The sequence below is a fragment of the Balaenoptera physalus genome (assembly GCF_965194825.1).
Source record: "Balaenoptera physalus genome assembly, chromosome: 3".
Classification (NCBI taxonomy): Eukaryota; Metazoa; Chordata; class Mammalia; order Artiodactyla; family Balaenopteridae; genus Balaenoptera; species Balaenoptera physalus.
The window spans coordinates 16398903-16422529 of NC_138890.1; positions in this window are offsets into that span (position 1 = coordinate 16398903).

Below are 23627 nucleotides of genomic sequence, written 5' to 3' on the forward strand. Positions count from 1 at the left end.
ACATGCAGGGAAACCTAGGGGCAGAGGCCAAACCCTTCATTCTAAGCTCTGCTCAGAGTACACTATGATGGGCTGGGTCTGCTGATGCCACTCACTAAAGGACTGTCAGAACTGCTAAAATATAAATTGTGACACCACATAATGGTGAGGAAACAAACAAAATCATTCATACATTGCTGGTGGGAGCATATAATGATACGGTTATCTGAAAACTGGATGGTCAGTTTCTTTAAATAATTAAGCATGTGATTATCATACATATCGATGTTGCACTCCATTTATCCCACACAGACTTGTGGTTACAAAATCTGTACCTGCATGTTTATAACAGCTTTACTTACAATAGCTCCAAACTAGAAACAATCCAGATGATCTTCAATGGGTGAATGGTTAAACTGTGGTACAATATCCATCCATCTAGTGGAACACTACTCAGCAGTAGAAATCTCAATGAATCCTGAGATTATCATGAGTGAAAAAAGCCAATCCCCATAGGTTACATACTCTATGATTCCACTTATATAAATTCTTGAAATGATATATAGATGATAGATAGATAGATAGAAATGGAGCACATCTTAGTGGTTGCCAGGAGTTAATTAAGGAGTGAGTGTGGGAGGGTCATGTGTGTGGCCATAAAAGGGCAAAATGAGGAATCTTGTGGTGATTCAGTATTTTGGCTGAATCTGGTCAATATACTAGTTATGTTATTGTACTTTGGTTTTCTGAGATGTTACCATGAGGGAAACCTGAGTAAAGGATACAAGGGATCTCTCTGAGACCTCTCTGTATTATCTGTCACAACAACATGTGAAACTACAGTGATCTCAAAATAAAAAGTTTCCTTTATTTAAAAAAAAAAGGGACATCAGGTGATTTTGTCATGTGTGTGTTTATATCCTAAAACTATCTTCTGACATAAGAAACACCAGGTTCCATTTTAATGGGAAGAATTTTAGGCTCAGAAACATTAAACAAGTTCTGTTATCACACAGTTAGGAAATGATGAAGGCAGGGTTGAGCACAATTATCTCTGAATGTCTAAGTTGTCCCTGATGTTAAAGGATCCTCCATGCAGGAAGCATGATGCAGAGAGTAGAGAGAAAGGTTAACAGGTCCCAAGTCACCTGGAAAGTGAGCAACCCCCTGCCCCTTGGACTCTCTATAATCCTGGGTCCCACCCAAGCATCCAGCACAAGGCAGAAAGGGATAAGGGTCACAGTCATTTATTTTCACATTTTTTCCCCTCATTACATTGGGCTAGGAAAAAAGAAGTCATGAGTGTATAGAATTGTGCTAGTCCATTGTCTGTCCTTTGAATCAAACTGGGATCCAGGTTCCAACTGTAAGTTCTCAACCTGACTCAGTGTCAGAGAGAGTTGACCACTGTTGCTGGGGGCCAGGGTGTAGGGGGAGAAATGCAGGAAACAGGCATGGACTTGACTGTGGAAGGTACATGTTCCAGGGCTCCCATCTGGGTACCTGAGGATCCTCTATGTAGATCATATGTGGGGGAGCCCACAGCAGCTCCTCAAAGCAATCAGGGATGGCACAAGCAGGGGGCTGGTACTCGGGTGGTGGGACATCAGCCACTTCTGCACAGGGAAGACATGAGAGAGAGAGATGACATCATGGGGACATCACCTACCCTCCTCCTGAATCTATGCCTATTACTTAGTCTGGCCCAGGGGGCCATGTCTATTCTAAACCAGGCCATGAGTAAAGTCCCTCATTGTTTTGGGGACAAAGAGGAGAAATAGGAGAGAGGAGCAGGTGGATGCTCAGAACCTCAAGTCCTTTGTGCTGTGCGCAGGGGGTAACCTGCGGGCAGGGACCAGCCCCATCATGCTGCCCTTCTCAGGAGACAGTGCAATGTCTGGGCCAGCTGATGCCACTTACTAAATAACCATGAAGATGAATATAAGAGACAAACCTGAGAAGTCCTTGTTCTCCCCTCTGTGTTCTAGGATCCTGTGAAGGGCCTCTCCATAAGGACATGGCAAGGGTTCACTCCTTGGTCTCTGGTTGGCTTCATGAATGGTCCAATATAAGTCCTGCATGTTTATTAGCATCTGGAGACATTTTCTCCTGCTCTTATTTATGCCCCTTTGATTGAGATGCCTGGCAATTATTCTTGATGCTATGTGATAATTCTTCTTTAACTCTTCGTCTTCAAGGAGTTCCCATTCTTGTAGGAAACTCCTAATCTCATGGTTGCTCCAAGGTTTAACACACTGGTCTGGAAAGGAGAGAGGGATGTAGATATGCTCTGGCATAGCTCACATGCACACTTGAGGGTTTCTCAGAGACCCTCCCTCTACACTGATAGGTCCAAACGTGACTCTATCCAGTTAGTGGGAGGCGACAAAATCTAACATGAGATGTTGAGGGATTCATCATCAACCTGAGTCCTAATGCCCAAGCCATAGTCACTGGAACAGGTCAGGAAGTATCTGAGAGCCTGATGTTATTCCAGCTGCATAAATTAATTTCAGAGAATATTGACAGGGCTTTGATGGTTCATTTACTTCTTGGGAGGGCTCTCCTGAAGAGGGGCTCACTTCCCACCCCCCAATGGGGCCTTTCACTGCCTCTGGTCACCAGGGCTGGGGGAGGGGACAGAGAGGTCCCAGGAATCTGAGGAAGCCCTGTCCTCCCTGGGGCCTGAGATGAGCAGTTCAGACTGGGAAGCTGAACGAGGTGAGACAGAAAGTTTTCTCTAATTAAACATGACTGAGAACATCTTACCTGAGGGCAGTTCTTCTCCCTGGGTTTCTACTTCCTGGAGGTGTCTAGTAATTTCAGCCTGAAATGTCACTTTCTAATGAAAAATAAAATAAAAAATGACTATTGACACAGTAGGTAATCTCTTAACAACTTACTTGTGATTGCTTAAATAATTATCCAATCACAGCAATGAAAATAAAAATCAATCCTAAGAACACATCTAGAAAACATTCTGCAATAACAGAGAATATTAGTTGCAAACTATTAACAAATAAGTTATTTCAAAACAAAGCAGAGTGCTTTCTTAATGCACCCTGACGTTGAACCAGGAGAAAGCCAGAGGAGCTATTGAACCAAAGGTTTTCAGACACAGGACAACAGGAACACAGGACAGTGGTTTGAAAGAAAAAAAACAAGTGAAGGGGATGCACAAGGGCCACACAGAGTCCCTCAGGATGTCCAAACCTTAGAGCAAGGAGAGGGACCCAAACGGGGCCTGGGAGTCCAGGCTGAGATCTTGGAGGAGTGAATGCTGCTGGATATCTCGTATCACAATGGCAAGTACAGGACAAGGAAGCTGCACAGGAGACAGACAGACGGACAGGGACAGAGAGATGAAGCGAACGCTGAAGATTACAGGGAGGTCCCCTGTCTAAGGACATATGAGCCCTGTGTGGGCAGGAACTGCCTGGACTGGGTAAGAGCCACTGGAAAAGAGCAGGTTGGGAGATTGCTGGAGTCACTCAGGCCAAGAAGAATCTTTGTCCACGGCAGCCAGAGTGAAAACAAAAACCTTAATCCAAGGGTTTCCATGCATAGACTGCTCAGAAAGGGTATTGCCTCAGTACTGCGGCCAGATTATCCAGACAGAAGCCTGTTCTGGTCCCAACTAACAAAGATTCAAAGCAATCCTCAAAAGGCTCAAACTGTTTTAAAGTACCTTCTCTGCACCAGAACAAAGTCCAACATTAGTTCAAGGAACACAGAATATCCAGCACCCCAAAATGCCCAATGTGGATCTCCCACTTAGAATTACCTGGAATGCAACAAAACAGAAATACAATTCGTCACTAGCAGAAAATTGATGCATAGACTCAGAAGTGACACAGATGGCAGAGTTAGTAGAGAAGGGCTTTAAAGCAGCCACTAGAAACGGACTCCCTGTGATCAAGTGTGGAGAAGCAGTAGCATAAGGAGATAATAGGAAGATATAAGCAGCCTATATGGAACTTCTAGAGATGAGAAATACTCTACCTAAATGAAATATCAAAGTAGACACATAATCCCGTTAAAACCATAAATTTGTGAGAAACATCTATCAAGCATGGGAGTGGCAGCCTAGAACATCTGTGAAGGTCATAAACCCAGACACCACAGTGCCGGGTTCTCATTCCTAGCTTTGAAGTTACAACTGTGGGTCCCTGTTCAGGGTCGTTGCCATGCAGTGCCTCAGTGCCTTCTCTGTGAGATGAGTATAGTCATAACACCTTCCATCAGGCTTTCTATGAGGATTAAATGAGTGAATATTTGCAAAGAACAGAGAAGGTTATGCGTGTACCTTTTAATGGCTGCAAAAGTACTTATGAAATAAAATGAAAGACAAATAACCCAGCCATACTCCCACAAACACACAGGAATCAGGTTTCCTCCAACTTACCTCCATTTTTATTCTGAGTTTTCTCTGCAGCCTCAGGGCCTAATCCAGGAGCTGAAGAGAGCTGGCACTTACTCTGCTTTGCTGGAATTCAGGAGATTAGGTGGTCTCCTGAAATGTGTCTGCTCCTCTCTGCTTCTGGCAGTCTCTGAAGCTCTTGGGAGGTCTAGCAGCTATTAAGTACCTTGGGTGTGATTGAATCAGACACACCCAGTATACTCTCTTTGGATTAACTGAAGATAAACTAATTTAGTACTTTTATTACAACTGCAAAATCCCTTTAATGCAGCACCTACAATACAGTTTGATTGGATAACTGGGATAGGATTAACTACAGATTAATACTGGATTAACTCCATTATTGATTCCAAGGATCTCTAGGCCCCAGTGTCCTCAATGGCAAGGTGAGAGTTTGTGACATTCCTACAAATGAACCACCCTCCCCTCCGCGAGTTAGAGCTAAGGGTCAGGGAAGCCCTTTGGGTTTGGCTCAAGGACTATGTGTGTTATGTAGAGGGTGGTTTCAGTGGAGGGTTAGGGGAATAGCCCAGGCCTCAGCTGGTGAGGGTGGTGACAAATTCTAGAGATGCATGTGGGACACTTTATGAAGGACTTAATTTGAAAGAAGGGTTTAGGGAGGGGAGGAGAGGGAGAGAACAGAGCTTTTCTTTTTACAAGGTAACATTTTTCAAAGAGAATTGTTTATGCTGAAGGAGGGACACAGAGGGAGAATGTGAGGGGGATTTATAGATGGGACAACTGAGGATGGGAGAGAAGGAAGGTGCTTAGATTGTCACCAAGAAGGTTGGCAACACAATGCTTAGAATTTTTTGCCCTCAGAATCTCAGATGTAGTCTAGGCTACTACGGACCTTACTCAGAATTAATTTTGAATGTTCGAAACTATCTAAGAATCATACACAAATCTACACAATGATTCAGACTTATGGAGTTTATATTATGACAAGACAGGGGAGGGGCATATACAGTGAGTGATACCATCTTAAATCAGCTCAAACTCAGTGTGTAGTGGTTCCAGAGTCATCCTTGATTCTTTTCATGTCACCTAAATATATATATATATATATATATATATATATATATATATATATATATATATATATATATATATATATATATTTTGCAGGTAACTTCTTCCACCTGGTGCGGGTTTCAGCATCTGCAAAACAGCTTAAAGGACATGACTTAGAAATTATCTATAGCCCTTGAGGTGGAACTAAAGGTCCTTGACTTTGTTTAATGGCTAAACCATTATTTTGTCTTACTTGGCTGTTTTCCTTTCTGCATTCTCTCACTTCTGATTAAATTTATTCTTTGGAACTTGAGGAAGGCCTAGGCGGATAAACTTTTTCTACAGATAATAAGAGGCAGGTAGAGAACGTGGGGGTGTTTCTGTCCTGGGAAGGACCCATAGGGTCCTGCTCAGTTACAGTCTCAGGACCTGGAGCTCCTAAGGGCAGAAACTGGCCCCAATGTCCAGGAACTGGCCACCACCCACAGTGGGCACTGGGAATCAAGGCTCTGGTTTTCAATGAAAGTACTGAGCCTCAGCACTCCAACTTGCTCTGTGATCTTGCGCACATCCTATGTTTTCTTTGAGTCCTTGTATCTTCCCCTGAAATGGGAGGGGTAGGGAGGGGACTTAAATCTTACAAGTGATTGAGTCAGGTTAATCCAGTACATTATCCTTTTGATTCACTGATTACATCTGCCAAATCCCTTCAGCTGTACCTAAACTAGTGTAAGATTGGATAATTTGGAGATGATGTGCTTGCTCTCAACTTGAGCTGTGATTCTAAAGGATCCTAGGCCCTGTACCGCACCTGCAAAATAAGCTGTCTCATCTCTACAAATGCACACCCTTGATTCTTGAATTCTTTAACTTCACAAAGAGCTCCAGTCAAAAAGAAAGTGCTGAACCCCAGCCTCTATAAAACTGTGGAATGAGCTAGGTTTTCTTTACTCCGGAATTAAAATAATTCTGACATTAAGGGTCTTTCCCGTGGACAACAGCAATAGAATCCTCAGGGGCAACCTTGCTCATACAGTCCTTGATGTTCACACCAAATCTCCTTACAGGGGCTTTTACTGGACAGAAGAGATTGCCCTGGGGAAGGGCCCCTGGTCAAGGGATGGTGGTGCTACAGTCCCAGGAAGATGTGCCTATGCCCACACCTGCTGGTGACTGATGTGTGGGTGGATTGCCCATGTCAGTGGGTCCTGGCTGTGTCCCTCTGCTTGCGAGTTGATATACGAGTAGTGATTCTGAACCAATCCCACCCCCAGCCACAAATGTTCTACTCTACCCAGGGGCAAGATAATGGGGCTTCTCTAGTGATCCATCAGCCAACTGAGCTCTCAGCAAGTCTGTCTTCTCCATGGGAAAGCGATATTGTGCAAGGACCTGCAGTACTGTTATTGTGCCTTATTTTAGTCATTGTTAAAAACGTGAATTAATAAGGTTACATGTGTGTAAATGACAATAAAAGTTGTTCAAGGGAAAGATTTGTGAAATTTGGACCTACACGAAAGTAAAATAATATTTATAAATTTGACCCAGGAAATGTGGAGACACAGGTTCTTTTTTTTAAAATTTTTATTGGAGTATAGTTGATTTACAATGTTGTGTTAGTTTCAGGTGTACAGCAAAGTGCGTCAGATATATATGTGTGTGTGTTATTATCTATTTTATATATAGAAGAATGTGTATGTCAATCCCAATCTCCCAATTTATCCTTCAACCCCCTTTACCCCCTGGTAACCATAAGTTTGTTTTCTACATCTGTAACTCTATTTCTGTTTTGTAGATAAGTTCATTCATACCCTTTTTTAAGATCTGTGGATACACAGGTTTAAGAGACCCAATATAAATCATATATTCAGATTATCCAAAAAGTGAGTGCTAAAGTAAGAAGCATCAGCTGCAACCTCACAAGGAGGCAATTGAGGTCCAGGAACATTAGATAACAGGATTCTGCTCACCCAGCCAGAGAATGCTGATGGCAGATTTCCACCCCATTGATTCTTTATCTACAAGTTTTCCCTGATGCTTAATGACCCTCAAGCAGCAAGAATGTTGGGGAGAGGAGAGTGAGAGGGATGACAGGTCCCAAGTCTCCAGGAAGCCGAGCTCTCTCCCTGCTCCTCTGTCTCTCTACATTTTGGGGTCCTATCCAAGCCCTGACCACACGGCAGAACTAGGGGATCCTCCAGTTCATTTCACATTTTATTTTCATTCCATTGGGTTTGAGGAAGAGAAAATCATGAAATCCCTTGTCTCTCAAGTGGATTTGAGAATCAGATTCAAATTTTAAGTTCAAGATCTGGATCCAAGTCAGAGGAGGTGACTACGTGTGTGGGGTCTGCTTGGAGAAGGCAGAAAATGGGCATGGAGATACCATGGAGGGGTGGTATCAGGGATACCAGGGTGCAGGGCTCCCATCCAGGTCCTGAGGATACTCCATACAGATCATATTTGGGGGACAACTGCAGCTCCTCATAAAGACCAATTCCTGAATCCTTTACCCACGGCATCCGCTTCACTAGAATGTCTCATTCCTAGCATCTAAACATATATGAAATGAATTGGTTTTTTTCAAATTGGATCTAAAATAGTGAGGCATTAAGGGTTACTCCCACAGACAATGGCCACAGCATTTTAATAGTGTCCCTGCTCTCATTGTACTTGGTATGCAGACCAAACCTCTTTTTATGACTTTTCAGGGCAGACGTTTTTCACACCATGTCAACTGATGGCTTCAAATCAAGATGATTTTTCTCTCGATATCCAGGCTCCAGCCATACCTACCTTCTCATTCCCTGAACACAGTGGGTGTAATTTTGTTTTGGGGTCTTTGCTCCTTCTGTGTTAGATGCTCCCCTACTATGATCCCCCAAAGCCATTCATCAAGCTGGTTTGCACTACTTGAGGATGTCTGTTAGTCAGACACCCTGTGCACAGAGGCCTTCTCAGGTGGTGACACCCCTCATAGGTGTCACCCCTTTTCAGTCCTCAAACTCGACTCACACTTGGTATGGTTCATGCAACTCCTGGGTCAGGTCAAGTCTAGCTCGCCCACTGGTCTCTAAGCTCAGTGAAATCTTGGATCCTCTCTGCAAGTGAATTCCGCTGTAGAACAGCTTCCCACTCCTGATTCTACAGTGGATCAGCTGCAAGGCATTTCAAAGGCCAACCCCTGTGATTCAGACTTCATTATTCAAGGCTGGGACCCAGGGCTCTGTGTTTGGGACAAGTTCCCTGGGTGATTCTCACATGCAACCTGGGCTGAGCTCTGCCTTGAGGAAGAGCATAAGCTTTGCCATGAGCTGCACCTGACTTCAGGGGTCTCCTTTGTCCTCCCCCACCTCACGCTGTACCATGGGGGTGGGGACTCTGGTAACTGTGAGTCACACCCAGGCTGCAGATTAGAACTTCCTGGAGACGGTTTAATATTCTGAGGAGGGTCCTTTGCAGAGATTAGTATATAATCCAAGATGGGGTTGAGCGTCAGTAATTCTAAAGGTCCCAGATGGTTCTAATGAAAAATAAGCACTGAAAATGTCAGGTTTTAAGAGTGTCCAGGGCTTCCCTGGTGGCGCAGTGGTTGAGAATCTGCCTGCCAATGCAGGGGACACGGGTTCGAGCCCTGGTCTGGGAAGATCCCACATGCCGCGGAGCAACTGGGCCCGTGAGCCACAACTACTGAGCCTGCGCGTCTGGAGCCCTTGCTCCGCAACAAGAGATGCTGCGACAATGAAAGGCCCGCACACCGCGATGAAGAGTGGCCCCCGCTCTCCGCGACTAGAGAAAGCCCTCGCACAGAAGCGAAGACCCAACACATACAAAAATAAATAAATAAATTTATAAAAAAAAAAAGTGTCCAAATGGCTAGGGTTTTCTTTTTTGTTTTTGTTTTTGTTTTCCTTGAGAAACTGAAGAGAGTGTTGAGAATCCCTGCAGATTGGGAAGAGGACTAGGGAATAGACTACTCTGGAAGGGTAAGTGGATTTGATAATGTTTTTAAGGTTTTTAGGGCTGTGTCTTAGATATACATGTCGAAACACTATGTTTAGCTTTAGAGCTTAGGGAAAAAATCAATACAAGAGAAACTGTTTCTATATTTCAGTGTAAAAACATTTTCAGTGAAAATATAACAATTCTTTGAATTAAAAACACTTTCTGTGTAAAAATATTGAAGTTTTTCATCTGAAAATTATAAGTAGGAGGTGTACTGTTAGTATATTACAAGCAAAACTCCTTGAACTTATTGAATGTATTAGGTTTTCCAGTGGAGAAAATTCTGTGCAAGTAAGAACTATGGGTCACTGGGTGAGTCAGTGAATGTTTTTGATGTGCCATGGAAATAACTTGGACGTATTTTATTTGCAGAAAGAAGTTCATTACAGATTCTTGATTTACATGAGAAAAACTATATTTTTTATATATATATATTTTTAAATTATTTATTTATTTATTTATGGCTGTGTTGGGTCTTTGTTTCTGTGCGAGGGCTTTTTCTCCAGCTGCGGCAAGCGGGGGCCACTCTTCATCGCGGTGCGCGGGCCTCTCACTATTGCGGCCTCTCTTGTTGCGGAGCACAGGCTCCAGACGCGCAGGCTCAGCAATTGTGGCTCATGGGCCTAGTTGCTCCGCGGCATGTGGGATCTTCCCAGACCAGGGCTCGAACCCGTGTCCCCTGCATTGGCAGGCAGATTCTCAACCACTGCGCCACCAGGGAAGCCCTCTCGTATCTTTTTGATGATAGCCATTCGAACAAGTGTGAAGTGATATGTCCTTATGGTTTTGTTTTGCATTTCCCTAATGATTAGTGATGTTAAGTACCATTTCCTATACCTGATGGTCATTTGTATGTCATTTTTTTTTAAAAAGTCCTATTCAGTTCCTCTGACAATTTTTAAAAATGAGATTGGTTTATTTTATGCTATTGAGTTGTTTACATATTTTGGATATCAAACCCTCAGTTAAGATGATTTGCAAATATGTTTTCCCATTTTATAGGTTGCCTTTCATTTTGTTGATTGCTTCTTTTTGTGTGCATGCTTTTTAATTTCATGTAGTTACACATTTATTTTTGCTTTTGTTGCATGAGCTTTAGGTATCATATACAGGAAACTCTGAAAAGAACAAAGGACTATTTCCTTTGTTTTCTCCTAGGAATTTATGGTTTGGGGTCTTATGCTTAAATCTTTGATCCATGTTGAGTTAATTTTTGTGACTGGTGTAACATAGGGGTCCAGTTTTTTTCCTCGATATGGGGCAACCCAATTTTCCCAACACTGTTTATTGAAGAGACTCTCCTCTTACAATTGAGTATTCTTGAAACGATTGTCAAATATTAATTGATCCTTTGAGGGTTTATTTCTGGATTTTCAATTCTGTTCCATTGGTCTATGTGTCTATATTATTGCCAGGGTCATATTGTTTGATTGCTATATGTTTCTTGTTAATTCTTTTAAATTTTTATATAACTTTTAAAGGTTACTTTCCATTTATGGTTATTACAAAATATTGAGTATATGTCATGAGTTGTACAAAATGAGCTAATCTTACACTCAATAGTTTGTGCCTTCCACCCCTCCACCCTTATATTGCCCCTCTACACTTCCCCATTGGTACCCAGTAGTTTGTTATCTCTAACTGTGAGTCTGCTCCTTTTTGTTATATTCAATGGTTTGTTTTATTTATTAGATTACACATAAAAGTGATGACATACAGTTTTTGCCTTTATCTGTCTGATTTATTTTGCTTAAAATAATGGCCTCCAAGTCCACCCATGTTGCTGCAGATGGCAAAATTTCATTTTTTTTTTTTTTGGCTGAGCAGTATGCCATTGTGTATATATACCCAGGAGAGGAATTTCTGGGTCATATGCTACTTCTAATTTAGTTTTTTGAGAAACCTCCATACTGATTTCCACAGTGACTGCACTAACTTACATTCCCACCAACAGTGTATAAAGGTCCTCTTTTCTACACATCCTCAACAACATTTGTTATTTGTGTTCTTTTTGATGATAGACATTCTGACAGGTGTGAATTGATACCTCATTGTGCTTTTAATTTGCATTCCCCTGATGACTGGTGTTGTTGAGCATCTTTTCATGTGCCCCTTGGCCATCTGTATGTCTTCTTTGGAGAAATGTCTATTTAGGTTTTCCCCCATTTTTTGATTGGGTTGTTTTTTTTTGATATTGAGTTGCATGAGCTGCTTGTATATTTTGGAGATTAATCCCTTGTCAGTTGCTTTTTTTGCAAATATTTTCTCCCATTCTGAGGGTTGTGTTTTCATCTTGTTTATGGTTTCCTTTGCTGTGCAAAAGCTTTTAAGTTTCATTAGGTCCCATTTGTTTATTTTTGTTTCTATTTTCATTACTCTAGGAGGTGTGTCAAAAAAGATCTTGCTGCAAATTATGTCAAAGAGTGTTCTGCCTATATTTTCCTCCAAGAGTTTTATAGTGTCTGGTCTTACATTTGGGTCTTTAATCCATTTTGAGTTTATTTTTGTTATGGTGTTAAGGAGTGTTCTAATTTCATTTTTTTACATGTAGCTGTCCAGTTTTCCTAGCACCATTTATTGAAGAAACTGTCTTTTCTCCATTTTCCAAAGGAAGTATATTTTTGCTTCCTTTGTCATAGATTATGTGACCATAAGTGTGTGGGTTTATCTCTGGGCTTTCTATCCTGTATCACTGATACATATATCTATTTTTCTGCCAGTACCATACTGTTTTGATGACTGTAGCTTTGTTGTATAGTCTGAAGTCAGGGAGCATGATTCCTCCAGCTCCGTTTTTCTTTCTCAAGATTGTTTTGGCTATTCAGGGTCTTTTGTGTTTCCATACGAATTGTAAAATTTTTTGTTCTAATTCTGTGAAAACAACAATAGCAACAGCAGTGAAACCAAATTAAAACATGCGTAAAGAATTTGAATACACATTTTTCCAAGGAATGTACAGAAATAGCTGATAAGCACATGGTAAGATGGCTAAAATCATTAGTCATTAGAGAAATCCATATCAAAACCACAATGGAATAACCCTTCACACCTGAAGAGCTATTATTAAAAAACAAAAAAGGAAATAACAATTGTTGGTAAAGTGTGGAGAAATTGAAATCTTAGTCCATTTCTGGTTAGAATGTAAAATGGTAAGCAGGTATGAAAAACAGTATGGCAATTCCTCTAAAAGTGTATCATAGAATAACCATATGATCCAAAAATTATGTTTCTAGGTATATATAAAAATAATTGAAATCAGGAAGTTGAATAGATATTTGTACACCAATGTTCATAGCAACATAATTCTTCATAAACAGAAGGTGGAAAAAACCTAAATGCCTAAAGGAGGATGAATGCATAAAGAAAATGGTATATATACATACAATGGAGTATTATTTGACCTTAAAAATCAATAAAATTCTGATACATGCTACAAAATAGATGAACCCTGAGAACACTTATTGAAATGAAATGAACACGAAAGGAAAGATATTGTATGATTCCACATTTATGTGGTACATGGAGTAAATAAATTTATTGAGACAGAGAGAATCATGGTTAGCAGGGCTGTGTGGAAGAAAGAATAGAACATTACTGTTTTTAGGGTGAGACGTTTCATAGTGGGATAATGAAAATGTTCTGGTAATGCATGGTGGTGAAGATTGCACAAAAATGTGGATGTACTTAGTGTCACTAAATTGTACAACTGAAATGGTTAAAATGGTAAATTTTATGTTATATGTATATCAAAAAGTTAGAGAATATGGGGCTTCCCTGGTGGCACAGTGGTTGAGAATTTGCCTGCCAATGCAGGGGACACGGGTTCGAGCCCTGGTCTGGGAAGATCCCACATGCCGCGGAGCAACTAGGCCCGTGAGCCACAATTGCTGAGCCTGCGCGTCTGGAGCCTGTGCTCCGCAACAAGAGAGGCCGCGATGATGAGAGGCCCGCGCACCTCGATGAAGAGTGGCCCCCACGTGCCACAACTGGAGAAAGCCCTCGCACAGAAACGAAGACCCAACACAGCCATAAATAAATAAAAATAAATAAATTTTAAAAACAAAACAAAACACAGAGGCCCCCCATCACTGCTAAAAAAAAAAAAAGTTAGAGAATAAACCCTTTAAACTACATTAGTAATACCACTTACCAAGAAAAACAAATCATTCATGCAAATACTCAGACCATAGGAAATCTAAGAACATTTAAGACGTTATCTGTAATAAAAAATGCATTGTTGACTATTATCTAAACACTATCCCACCAAAGAGAACATTACGATCACTTTATTATCTATTATAAAATTTTAAAAAGTGTTTTATAATTAATGGTAATTTTCAGCATAATGGAAACAATTTGAAAATAAATAATATCAAAAACAAATTAAATATTACACCCAAATTGTGTGAAATTTTAAGAATTTCCTCTTATATGTTCATATTAAATGTATCACATTCCTCTTTTTTTTTAACATCTTTATTGGAGTATAATTGCTTTACAATGGTGTGTTAGTTTCTGCTTTATAACAAAGTGAATCAGTTATACATATACATATGTTCCCATATCTCTTCCCTCTTGCATCTTCCTCCCTCCCACCCTCCCTATCTCACCCCTCTAGGTGGTCACAAAGCACCAAGCTGATCTCCCTGTGCTATGCGGTTGCTTCCCACAAGCTATCTATTTTACGTTTGGTAGTGTATATATGTCCATGCCACTCTCTCACTTTGTCACATACCCTTCCCCCTCCCCATATCCTCAGGTCAATTCTCTAGTAGGTCTGTGTCTTTATTCCAATCTTACCACTAGGTTCTTCATGACTTTTTTTTTCCCCTTAGATTCCATATATATGTGTTAGCATACTGTATTTGTTTATCTCTTTGTGACTTATTTCACTCTGTATAACAGACTCTAACTCCATCCACCTCCCTACAAATAACTCCATTTCATTTCTTTTTATGGCTGAGTAATATTCCATTGTATATATGTGCCACATCTTCTTTTTCCATTCATCTGATTATGGACACTTAGGTTGCTTCCATGTCCTGGCTATTGTAAATAGAGGTGCAATGAACATTTTGGTACATGACTCTTTTTGAACTATGGTTTTCTCAGGGTATATGCCCAGTAGTGGGGTAGCTGGGTCGTATGGTAGTTCTATTTTTAGTTTTTTAAGGAACCTCCATACTGTTCTCCATAGTGGCTGTATTAATTTACATTCCCACCAACAGTGCAAGAGGGTTCCCTTTTCTCCACACCCTCTCCAGCATTTATTGTTTCTAGATTTTTTGATGATGGCCATTCTGACTGGTGTGAGATGATATCTCATTGTAGTTTTGATTTGCATTTCTCTAATGATTAAGGATGTTGAGCATTCTTTCATGTGTCTGTTGGTCATCTGTATATCTTCTTTGGAGAAATGTCTATTTAGGTCTTCGGCCCATTTTTGGATTGGGTTGTTTGTTTTTTTGTTATTGAGCTGCATGAGCTGCTTGTAAATTTTGGAGATTAATCCTTTGTCAGTTGCTTCATTTGCAAATATTTTCTCCCATTCTGAGGGTTGTCTTTTGGTCTTGTTTATGGTTTCTTTTGCTGAGCAAAAGCTTTTAAGTTTCATTAGGTCCCATTTGTTTATTTTTGTTTTTATTTCCATTTCTCTAGGAGCTGGGTCAAAAAGGATCTTGCTGTGATTTATGTCATAGAGTGTTCTGCTTATGTTTTCCTCTAAGAGTTTGATAGTGTTTGGCCTTACATTTAGGTCTTTAATCCATTTTGAGTTTATTTTCGTGTATGGTGTTAGGGAGTGTTCTAATTTCATAGTTTTACATGTACCTGTCCAGTTTTCCCAGCACCACTTATTGAAGAGGCTGTCTTTTCTCCACTGTATATGCTTGCTTCCTTTATCAAAGATAAGGTGACCATATGTACGTGGGTTTATCTCTGGGCTTTCTATCCTGTTCCGTTGATCTATATTTCTGTTTTTGTGCCAGTACCATACTGTCTTGATTACTGTAGCTTTGTAGTATAGTCTCAAGTAAGGGAGCCTGATTCCTCCAGCTCCATTTTTCGTTCTCAAGATTGCTTTGGCTATTCGGAGTCTTTTATGTTTACATACAAATTGTGAAATTTTTTGTTCTAGTTCTGTGAAAAATGCCAGTGGTAGTTTCATAGGGATTGCATTGAATCTGTAGATTGCTTTGGGTAGTAGAGTCATTTTCACAATGTTGATTCTTCCAATCCAAGAACATGGCATATCTCTCCATCTATTTGTATCATCTTTACTTTCTTTCATCAGTGTCTTATAATTTTCTGCATACAGGTGTTTTGTCTCCTTAGGTAGGTTTATTCCTAGATATTTTATTCTTTTTTTGCAATGATAAATGGGAGTGTTTCCTTAATTTCACTTTCAGATTTTTCATCATTAGTATATAGGAATGCAAGAGATTTCTGTGCATTAATTTTGTATCCTGCTACTTTACCAAATTCAGTCATTAGCTCTAGTAGTTTTCTGGTAGCATCTTTAGGATTCTCTGTGTATAGTATCATGTCATCTGCAAACAGTGACAGCTTTACTTCTTCTTTTCTGATTTGGATTCCTTTTATTTCTTTTTCTTCTCTGATTGCTGTGGCTAAAACTTCCAAAACTATGTTGAATAATAGTGGTGAGAGTGGGCAACCTTGTCTTGTTCCTGATCTTAGTGGAAATGGTTTCAGTTTTTCACCATTGAGGACAATGTTGGCTGTGGGTTTGTCATATATGGCCTTTATTATGTTGAGGAAAGTTCCTTCTATGCCTACTTTCTGTGGGCTTTTATCATAAATAGGTGCTGAATTTTGTTGAAAGTTTTCTCTGCATCTATTGAGGTGATCATATCGTTTTTCTCCTTCAATTTGTTAATATGGTGTGTCACGTTGATTGATTTCCGTATATTGAAGAATCCTTGCATTCCTGGAATAAACCCCACTTGATCATGGTGTATGATCCTTTTAATGTGCTGTTGGATTCTGTTTGCTAGTATTTTGTTGAGGAGTTTTGCATCTATGTTCATCAGTGATATTGGCCTGTAGTTTTCTTTCTTTGTGACATCTTTGTCTGGTTTTGGTATCAGGGTGATGGTGGCCTTATAGAATGAGTTGGGGACTGTTCCTCCCTCTGCAATATTTTGGAAGAGTTTGAGAAGGATAGGTGTTAGCTCTTCTCTAAATGTTTGAAAGAATTCACCTGTGAAGCCATCTGGTCCTGGGCTTTTGTTTGTTGGAAGATTTTTTTTTTTTAATTTATTTATTTATTTTTGGCTGTGTTGGGTCTTCGTCTCTGTGCGAGGGCTTTCTCCAGTTGTGGCAAGCGGGGGCCACTCTTCATCGCGGTGCGCGGGCCTCTCACTATCGTGGCCTCTCTTGTTGCGGAGCACAGGCTCCAGACGCGCAGGCTCAGTAATCGTGGCTCACGGGCCCAGTTGCTCCGCGGCATGTGGGTTCCTCCCAGACCAGGGCTCGAACCCGTGTCCCCTGCACTGGCAGGCAGACTCTCAGCCACTGCGCCACCAGGGAAGCCCTGTTGCAAGATTTTTAATCACAGATTTAATTTCAGTGCTTGTGATTGGTCTGTTCATATTTTCTATTTCTTCCTGGTTCAGTCTCAGCAGGTTGCGCATTTCTAAGAATTTGTCCATTTCTTCCAGGTTGTCCATTTTATTGGCGTAGAGTTGCTTGTAGTAATCTCTCTTGATCGTTTGTATTTCTGCAGTGTCAGTGGTTACTTCTCCTTTTTCATTTCTAATTCTATTGATTTGAGTCTTTCCCTTTTTTTCTTGATGAGTCTGGCTAATGGTTTATCAATTTTGTTTATCTTCTCAAAGAACCAGCTTTTAGTTTTATTGATCTTTGCTATTGTTTCCTTCATTTCTTTTCCATTTATTTCTGATCTGATCTTTATGATTTCTTTCCTTCTGCTAACTTTGGGGTTGTTTTGTTATTCTTTCTCTAATTCCTTTAGTTGTAAGGTTAGGTTGTTTATTTGAGATGTTTCCTGTTTCTTAAGGTAGGATTGTATTGCTAGAAACTTCCCTCTTAGAACACTTTTGCTGCATCACATAGGTTTTGGGTCGTCATGTCTCCATTGTCATTTGTTTCTAGGTATTTTTTGATTTGCCCTTTGATTGCTTCAGTGATCACTTGGTTATTAAGTCATGTATTGTTTAGCCTCCATGTGTTTGTATTTTTTACAGATCTTTTCCTGTAATTGATATCTAGTCTCATAGTGTTGTGGTCGGAAAAGATACTTGATATGATTTCAGTTTTCTTAAATTTACCAAGGCTTGATTTGTGACCCAAGATATGATCTATACTGAAGAATGTTCCATGAGCACTTGAGAAAAATGTGTATTCTGTTGTTTTTGGGTGGAATGTCCTATAAATACCAATTAAGTCCATCTTGTTTAATGTATCATTTAAAGCTTGTGTTTCCTTATTTATTTTCATTTTGGATGATCTGTCCATTGGTGAAAGTGGGATGTTAAAGTCCTCTACTATGATTGTGTTACTGTCGATTTCCCCTTTTATGGCTGTTAGTATTTGCCTTATGTATTGAGGTGCTCCTATGTTGGGTGCATAAATATTTACAATTGTTATACCTTCTTCTTGGATCGATCCCTTGATCATTATGTAGTGTCCTTCTTTGTCTTGTAATAGTCTTTATTTTAAAGTCTATTTTGTCTGATATGAGAATTGCTACTCCAGCTTTCTTGTGATTTCCATTTGCATGGGATATCTTTTACCATCCCCTTTCAGTCTATATGTGGCTCTAGGTCTCAAATGGGTCTCTTGTAGACAGCATATATACGGGTCTTGTTTTTGTATCCATTCAGCGAGTCTCTGTCTTTTGGTGGGAGCATTTAATCCATTTACATTTAAGGTAATTATTGATATGTATGCTCCTATTCCCATTTTCTTAATTTTTTTGGGTTTGTTATTGTAGGTCTTTTCCTTCTCTTGTGTTTCCTGCATAGAGAATTTCCGTTAGCATTTGTTGTAAAGCTGGTTTGGTGGTGCTGAACTCTCTCAGCTTTTGCTTGTCTGTAAATGTTTTAATTTCTCCATCAAATCTGAATGAGATCCTTGCTGGGTAGAGTAATCTTGGGTGTAGGTTTTTCTCCTTCATCACTTTAAATATGTCCTTCCACTCCCTTCTGGCTTGCAGAGTTTCTGCTGAAAGATCAGCTGTTAATCTTATGGGGATTCCCTTGTGTGTTATTTGTTGTTTTTCCCTTGCTGCTTTTAATATGTTTTCTTTGTATTTAATTTTTAATAGTTTGATTAATATGTGTCTTGGTGTGTTTCTCCTTGGATTTATCCTGTATGGGACTCTCTGTGCTTCCTGAACTTGATTAACTATTTCCTTTCCCATATTAGGGAAGTTTTCAACTATAATCTCTTCAAATATTTTCTCAGTCCCTTTCTTTTTCTCTTCTTCTTCTGGGACCCCTATAATTCGAATGTTGGTGTGTTTAATGTTGTCCCAGAGGTCTCTGAGACTGTCCTCAGTTGTTTTCATTCTTTTTTCTTTATTCTGCTCTGCAGTAGTTATTTCCACTATTTTATCTTCCAGGTCACTTATCCATTCTTCTGCCTCAGTTATTCTGCTATTGATCCCTTCTAGAGAATTTTTAATTTCATTTATTGTGTTGTTCATCATTGTTTGTTTGCTCTTTAGTTCTTCTAGGTCCTTGTTAAACGTTTCTTGTATTTTGTCTATTCTATTTCCAAGATTTTGGATCATGTTTACTATCATTATTCTGAATTCTTTTTCATGTAGACTGCCTATTTCCTCTTCATTTGTTAGGTCTGGTGGGTTTTTACCTTGCTTCTTCATCTGCTGTGTGTTTTTCTGTCTTCTCATTTTGCTTAACTTACTGTGTTTGGGGTCTCCTTTTCACAGGCTGCAGGTTTGTAGTTCTCGTTGTTTTTGGTGTCTGTCCCCAGTGGCTAAGGTTGCTTCAGTGAGTTGTGTAGGCTTCCTGGTGTAGCAGACTAGTGCCTGTGTTCTGGTGGATGAGGCTGGATCTTGTCTTTCTGGTGGGCAGGTCCACGTCTGGTGGTGTGTTTTGGGGTGTCTGTGGCCTTATTATGATTTTAGGCAGCCTCTCTGCTAATGGATGGGGCTGTGTTCCTGTCTTGCTAGTTGTTTGGCATAGGGTGTCCAGCACTGTAGCTTGCTGGTCATTGAGTGAAGCTGGGTCCTGGCGTTGAGATGGAGATCTCTGGGAGATTTTTGCCGTTTGATATTACAAGGAGCTGGGAGGTCTTTTGTGGACCAGTGTCTTGAAGTTGGCTCTCCCACCTCAGAGGCACAGCACTGAATCCTGGCTGGAGCAACAAGAGCCTTTCATCCACATGGCTCAGAATAAAAGGGAGAAAATATAGACAGAAAGAAAGAAAGAGGGTAAAATAAAATAAAATAAAGTGAAGTAAAATAAAATAAAGTTATTAAAATAAAAAAAAATTATTAAGGAAAAATTTTTAAAAAGTAAAAAAAACAAAAGAAAATGGATGGACAGACCCCTAGGAAAAATGGTGAAAGCAAAGCTATACAGACAAAATCACACAGAGAAGCATACACATACACACTCACAAAAAGAGAAAAAGGGAAAAATATATATATATATCTTTGCTCCCAAAGTCCACCTCCTCAATTTGGGATGATTCGTTGTCTGTTCAGGTATTCCACAGATGCAGGGTACATCAAGTTGACTGTGGAGATTTAATCCGCTGCTCCTGAGGCTGCTGGGAGAGATTTCCCTTTCTCTTCTTTGTTCGCACAGCTCCCCGTGTTCAGCTTTGGATTTGGCCCCGCCTCTGCATGTAGGTCGCCTGAGGGCATCTGTTCTTTGCTCAGACAGAATGGGGTTAAAGGAGCAGCTGATTCGGGGGCTCTGGCTCGCTCAGGCTGGGGCGAGGGAGGGTACGGATGCAGGGCAAGCCTGCAGCGGCAGAGGCCAGTGTGACATTGCACCAGCCTGAGGTGCGCCGTGCGTTCTCCCTGGGAAGTTGTCCCTGGATCACGGGAGCCTGGCAGTGGCGGGCTGCACAGGTTCCCGGGAGGGGCGGTGTGGATAGTGACCTGTGCTTGCACATAAGCTTCTTGGTGGCGGCAGCAACAGCCTCAGCGTTTCATGCCCGTCTCTGGTGTTCACGCTGATAGCCGCGGCTCACGCCCGTCTCTGGAGCTCCTTTAAGCGGCGCTCTTAAACCCCTCTCCTCATGCACCAGGAAACAAAGAGGGAAGAAAAAGTCTCTTGCCTCTTAGGCAGGTCCAGACCTTTTCCCGGTCTCCCTCCCAGCTAGCCATGGCACACTAGCCCCTTCAGGCTGTGTTCACACAGCCAACCCCAGTCCTCTCCCTGGGATCCGACCAAAGCCCGAGCCTCAGCTCCCAGCCCCCGCCTGCCCCGGCGGGTGAGCAGACAAGCCTCTTGGGCTGGTGAGTGCTGGTCGGCACCGATCCTCTGTGAGGGAATCTCTCCGCTTTGCCCTCTGCACCCCTGTTGCTGCGCTCTCCTCCATAGCTGCGAAGCTTCCCCCCTCCGCCACCCACAGTCTCTGCCCGTGAAGGGGCTTCCTAGTGTGTGGAAACCTTTCCTCCTTCACAGCTCCCTCCCACTGGTGCAGGTCCTGTCCCTATTCTTTGTCTCTGTTTTTTCTTTTTTCTTTTGCCCTACCCAGGTACGTGAGGAGTTTCTTGCCTTTTGGGAGGTCTGAGGTCTTCTGCCAGCATTCAGTAGGTGTTCTATAGGAGCAGTTCCACCTGTAGATGTATTTCTGATGTATCTGTGGGGAGGAAGATCTCCGCGTCTTACTCTTCCACCATCTTGAAGCTGCCCCCTCTTGCTTCTTCTTTTCTGATTTGGATTCCTTATATTTCTTTTTCTTCTCTGATTGCTGTGGCTAAAACTTCCAAAACTGTGTTGAATAATAGTGGTGAGAGTGGACATCCTTGTCTTGTTCCTGAACTTAGAGGAAATGGTTTCAATTTTTCACCATTGAGAATGATGTTGACTGTGGTTTTATCATATATGGCCTTTATCATATTGAGGTAAGCTCCCTCTATGCCTACTTTCTGGAAGGTTTTTATCATAAATGGGTGTTGAATTTTGGGGAAATATTTTTCTGCATCTATTGAGAGTATCACATATTGTTTCTCCTTCAATTTGTTAATATGGTTTATCATGTTGACTGATTTGAGTATATTGAAGAATCCTTGCATTCCTGGGATAAACCCCATTCGATCATGGTGTATGATCCTTTTAATGTGCTGTTGGATTCTGTTTCCTAGTATTTTCTTGAGGATTTTTGCATCTATGTTCATCAGTGATATTCACCTGTAGTTTTCTTTTTTTGTGACATTTTTCTCTGGCTTTGGTATCAGGGTGATGGTGGCCTTGTGGAATGAGTTTGGGAGTGTTCCTCCCTCTGCTATATTTTGGAAAAGTTTGAGAAGGATGAGTGTTAACTCTTCTATAAATGTTTGATAGAATTCACCTGTGAAGCCATCTGGTCCTGCGCTTTTGTGTTGGAAGATTTTTAATCACAGTTTCAATTTCAGTTCTTGTGATTGGTCTGTTTATATTTTCTATTTCTTCCTGGTTCAGTCTCAGAAGGTTATGCTTTTCTAAGAATTTCTTCTTTTTTTTCCAGGTTGCCCATTTTATTGGCATATAGTTGCTTGTAGTGTTTTCTCATGATCCGTTGTATTTCTGCAGTGTCAGTTTTTACTTTTCCTTTTGCATTTCTAATTCTATTTATTTGCGTCTTCTCCCTTTTATTCTTGATGAGTCTGGCTAATGGTTTATCAATTTTGTTTATCTATCTTCTCAAAGAATCAGCTTTTAGTTTTATTGATCTTTGCTATCATTTTCTTCATTTCTTTTTCAATTTTTTCTCATCTGATCTTTATAATTTCTTTCCTTCTGCTAACTTTGGGGCTTTTGTTGTTGTTCTTCTTCTTTCTCTAATTGCTTTAGGTGTAAGGTTAGGTTGTTTATTTCAGATGTTTCTTGTTTCTTGAGGAAGGATTGTGTTGCTATAAACTTCCCTCTTAGAACTGCTTTTGTTACATCCCAAAGGTTTTGGGTCATTGTGCTTTCATTGTCATTTGTTTCTAGGTATTTTTTGATTTCCTCTTTGATTTCTTCAGTGATCTCTTGGTTATTTAGTATTGTATTGTTTATCCTCCATGTGTTTGTATTTTTAGAGATTTTTTTCCTGTAATTGATATCTAGTCTTATAGCGTTGTGTTTGGATAACTTATTGGTATGGTTTCAATTTTCTTAAATTTACCAAGGCTTTATTTGTGAACCAAGATATCATCTATCCTGGAGAATGTTCCACGAGCACTTGAGAAGAAAATATATTCTGTTGTTTTGGGATGTAATGTTCTATAATATCAATTAAGTCCATCTTGTTTTATGTGGCATTTAAAACTTGTGTTTTCTTATTTATTTTCATTTTGGATAATCTGTCCATGGGTGAAAGTGCAGAGTTAAAGTCTCCTACTATTATTGTGTTACTGTCAATTTCCCCTTTTATTGCTGTTAGCAGTTGCCTTATGTATTGAGGTGCTCCTATGTTGTGTGCATAAATATTTACAATTTTTATATCTTCTTCTTGGATTGATCCCTTGATCATTATGTAGTGTCCTTCTTTGTCTGTTGTAATAGTGTTTATTTTAAAGTCTACTTTGTCCGTTATGAGAATTTCTACTCCAGCTTTCTTTTGCTTTCCATTTGCATGGAATATCTTTTTCCTTCCCCCACATTCAGTCTGTATGTGTCTCTAAGTCTGAAGTGGGTCTGTTGTAGACAGGATATATATGGGTCTTGTTTTTGTATCCCTTCAGCCAGTCTATGTCTTTTGGTTGGAGCATTAATCCATTTATATTTAAGGTAGTTACTGATATGTATGTTCCTATTTCCATTTTGTTAATTGTTTTGGGTTTGTTATTTTAGATCTTTTCCTCCTCTTGTGTTTCCTGCCTAGAGAAGTTCCTTTAGCATTTGTTGTAAAGACGGTTTGGTGGTGCTGAATTCTCTTAGTTTTGCTTGTCTGTAAAGGTTTTAATTTCTCCATCAAATCTGAATGAGATCCTTACTGGGTAGAGTAATCTTGGTAGTAGGTTTTTCCCTTTCATCATTTAAAATATGTCCTGCCACTCCCT